The sequence below is a fragment of the Symphalangus syndactylus genome, chromosome 12, assembly GCF_028878055.3.
Source record: "Symphalangus syndactylus isolate Jambi chromosome 12, NHGRI_mSymSyn1-v2.1_pri, whole genome shotgun sequence".
Classification (NCBI taxonomy): Eukaryota; Metazoa; Chordata; class Mammalia; order Primates; family Hylobatidae; genus Symphalangus; species Symphalangus syndactylus.
Genome location: NC_072441.2, coordinates 52,962,512 through 52,966,861, shown reverse-complemented (window position 1 = coordinate 52,966,861; position 4,350 = coordinate 52,962,512). Strand labels below are relative to the sequence as shown.

At 42.0% G+C, this 4,350-nt stretch overlaps 1 pseudogene; it reads right to left on the bottom strand.

Moving 5' to 3' along the window:
- Window positions 1-771: 771 nt before the first annotated feature.
- Window positions 772-3,449, bottom strand: LOC134734824 (CXXC motif containing zinc binding protein-like; annotated as a pseudogene).
- Between the last annotated feature and the right edge of the window lie 901 nt (window positions 3,450-4,350).

Below are 4,350 nucleotides of genomic sequence, written 5' to 3'. Positions count from 1 at the left end.
GTGAATTTTGGGAGGGACACGATTTAACCCATGACAGCTGCTGCCTTCACAGCTCCACAGGGATGTCCAAGTGTTCCTGCAGCGGAACAAACGCAGAACAGCAGGAGGAGCTGTATGGAGCATAGAGATTGACTTAGCATTAGGAAGAATTTACATACTGGCTCCTTTGAGGGGAGGGGAGCACCCATTACAGCAAAACAGCAGGCACCAGATGACCGTCTGGCAAGAACTCTGTGGAGCAGATTCGTATCAGGAGGAGAGCTGTAAAATCCCTTTTAGCTCTGGAATCTGAAGTGACACCAGCTAGCAGAGATGCCTGGGTTTACCTGCAAGCCAAGCTAGTCTACAAAGTATCTTGGTTCAAGATTATTGGGCTCATGGCCTCATTTTGAGGCTCAGTTGTCCTTGTGCCATTGGCCTTGACAACTTTGGTCCTTCGGGCTGACCTGCCTGATTCCCCAAATCTGGAGAGCCCTAAGAAGCTGTGTGCTCCTGCATATTTTGCAAATATCAGGCACAGGATTTTAAACAGTGGGCAGATGCCAGGAAGCAGTCAAAAACTCTCAATGTGAATTCTTATTTGTGGGAGGAGTGGCTGCCACCTGACCTACCTTCATAAACCGGTGGTGCATTAATAGGGGCTTTCTTGGTGGGGCTTGGGAAGCCCAGCATGCAGACTGTGAGGGCTTGGTGCAGCTGCCAGGAGACGGGGATGAGGGGACCAGCCTCAGTGGGCTCTGCTGCTTGGGGCATTTTGTCCCTTCTTTGTTCTTAGAGGCAAGTGTACAGGGAGAGGGCTCGGCACTTCAAAAACTGCTGCATGGCCTCAGAGATTCCCACAGACTCCCTGGACTTTTTGTCATAGTCAGTCCGGTCTTTCTCCTGCAGAATGTCACCAAAGACTGTCTTTGACTTCGTGCCCTCAGCAGCAAACCCAGCCTAGGGCTGGAAATCAAATGGTTTGAAGCCCTGGCACTCAAACTCTATTATAGTTTTGAACTTCTCTCTGTCTTTGGCATTGTAAGATTTGATGGTGCCACTCAAAATCTCAGTGGAGTTTCCTGTGTGCACAGCTTGCACTTCTGGGCTATGAAGGAGCTGCCATGGCCCCACTTTAGTGCCACACTGTCCATCAGTTGGATGTAGTGCCGCTTCTCTGAAATCTCACTACCATTGCCACATTTCATTTTCAGGTACCACTGCAGGTACTTATTTATGCTTTATCCTTTGCGTGTAACACTAATATACTACATATTTTATTTTTATCTTGTTCATTATCTGCTATATTATAAACTCCACAGGGAAAACAGTTTTTTCTCCTCTGTTTTGTGTGTTCCCTTTACTGCTATACCCCTAGCACTTAGAAAAGTACTTGGCACATGCTTGGTGCTCAGTACATTTTTATAAATGAATACTGGCCATGATTTGGAGGCTTCTGTCTGCTACATGTGAGCCCTGTAGTTGCTGGGTGTCATCGTGACTGGGAGGTGGAAACTTGTTGGGCAGTCGTATGAGCAGCCAGGTTGGTGGTGGGGACCCTTGAGAAGTTTGGGGCATCATCTATTCATCAACCGGCATAGAAGTACTGGTGTAAATTGGCCAAAAATCAGCTCTGGGGGCTTCAACAATTCCTGAATTTTCCTACCTCTGCACCTTTGCTTAGGCTGTGCCTTTTATATGCCTCTTCTCCATAGGTTCCTAATAAAATTTCACTTACGTTCAAGATGTGGTTTACAATCCGTTTACCTTCTTATATCACCCAAATCAGAAAACACTTAAAGTTTTCTCCCAGCTTTATTAAGGCATATTTGACAAAGATTGTTTATATTTATGGTGTACAACATGATGTTTTGATAAATGTATACATTGTGAAATGATTAAATGAAGCTAATTAACATATCCATCACTTCACATGCTTAACTTTTTTTGTGGTGAGAACATTTGAGATCTAATCTCTTAGCAACTTTCACGTGTGCAATATGTTATTATTAACTGTAGTCACCATGCTGTCCAATAGGTCTCCAGGACTTATTTATCCTGTCTAACCAAAACTTTGTACCCTTTGTACCTACCAGAATATGCTATATTTATCAAGGGAGACAATATTCATTCATCTGTTAATTCAATAATTAATTAGTGTATTCACCGAACAAATATTTTCCAAGTGTTTGGAATATGCCAAGCACTAGACTGTATGCATTCTACTTCTGAAGGTTTTTTCCTTAACTGTTCAAAGGAAAAAAAAATCAAAGCAAAATGGAAGCCTCTAACTCATCCTGCCTCGTTATCTTCCATGAGCAGGACTAGGTCCACTTTATTATATACACTCCCTGGAACAGGGGAACTTTTGAGGAGAAAAAACACAAATAACTAGAACCATTTTTTTCCATGTCATTTGGACAGAATAAGAACACCTTTTGGGGAGGTAAATTTAAATCATTTAGCTTCCAAAGTACAAACTGTGAGAAACTAAATAAGAATTATTTCATATTCTCTCAGTATTTTATTTGTTATTCATTTGTGTACATCCCAGTCCACAATAATTTAAAAGAACTTGAGAAAACATTTGAAATACAGATGATATAGAAGTGAAAGGCAAAAATAGAACAATAAAACAGATTGAATGGGAGGTTAAAATTTGAAAAAAAAAATTAAAAATACAGGACATACAGGTGAACAAAATTGTTATAACTGAACACTAACTTTGGGATTGAATTGCCTAGTAGCCACAGTGAAAAAGTTTCTTTTCACAATTTTATACCTACAGGGAACTAATGATATCTGAGGAAAGGTCAGTGCAAATAAGTTCCCCACAGAATAATTCATCTTTCTTTTTCTGTTTTCTCAGAAGGAAATATATACTTTCTTTTTGGGAGAAGTTTCCCTGGCTGTTAAATATATAAAAAAAGTTGAATGCTTTGAAAATAAAACTGCAACAATTACTGTTAACTATTAAGCTGTTTATATTAAACTATTTAACTTAAGTCTTTGGTTGATTTCTATTAGCCTATAAGCATTTAGACAACACATTTTTATTGGGTTTTGGTTATAATATGAATAGATATTTTAGCAATCCAATATGCAGTTCCTCATTATTTGATGTTATACAGTCACATTTATACAGTTTTCATGGTTGTGATGGCTAATTTTAGGTGTTGACTTTACTGAATTATGGGATGATTAGAGGGCTGGTAAAGCATTCCTTCTGGGCGTGTCTATAAGTTTCCAGAGGAATTTGACATGTGAGTTGGTGAACTGAGTGGGGAAGACTCATCCTCATGTGGACAAGCACCATCCAGTTATCTGGGTGCCCAGATAAAACAAAAAGTCAGAGAACCTCTCCCTTCTTCCTCTTGTCCTTGGACATTAGAACTAGCTTCTTTGACCTTCAGCTGCTGAGACTTGCACCAGTGGTCCCCCTGGTTCCCAGGCTCTTCAGCCTCAGGCATAAGAGTTACACTATCAGCTTCTTGGTTTGGAGGTCTTTGGACTTGTACTGAGCTCTGCTACCAGTCTCTGTGGGTCTCCAGCTTGCAGGTGGTCTATCCTCAGCCTCCATAATCTCATGAGTTAATTATGCTAATAAATCCCCTCTCATATATTTACCTATCTCTATGTCCTATTAGTTCTGTTTCTGTGGAGAACCCTGGCCAATATAGATTTTAAAATCAAGAGTGAGGACTCTTGGCAGCATCCACATGCTGGCGCATGAGTGCGTGAGCTATGGAGGCATGCCTGCCTCCCTCTAGATTTCAAAGGATGCTGCAGAGACCTGCCACAGGGCAGAGCCAGTGCAGAGAGTTCCACTAGAGGGCAATGCCTAGTGGAGCCATTGGGGTAGGTGCCACCTCTGAGATCCCAGAATTGTAGAGCAACCAGCGTGCAACACCAGCCTGGGAAGGCTGCAGGCTTGAGACTCCAACCCATGATAACTGCTGCATGAGCTGAGCCCAGCAAAGCCTGGGGGAGCGGCTGGCCAAGGCCTTGGGGAACCAACCCTCCACCCCAGTGTTCTTAGAAGTCAGGACAAGGAATCAAAGGAGATTATTCTCAAGCCTCAGAATTTAGTGTTGTTTTTCCTATTGGGTTTTGTACTTACTTGGAACCTGTTTCCCCTTTCTTCTTTGCTGTTGCTCTCTTTTGGAATGGGAATCCTGTGCCTGTCCCGCCATTTTGGGACGTATCATTGTTGAAGTGAACTTAAGTCACCTGACTGAGGTAGTGTTTGTCAGTTTTCTCTATTGTAAAGTTATTCTCGTTTTCTCCGTTTCCATTTCCTTTTTTCCATATAGACTTCTCTTTGAAAGGAAGTCAGTATGTGAAGCCCACACCGAAGGAGTGGGGAGTTAT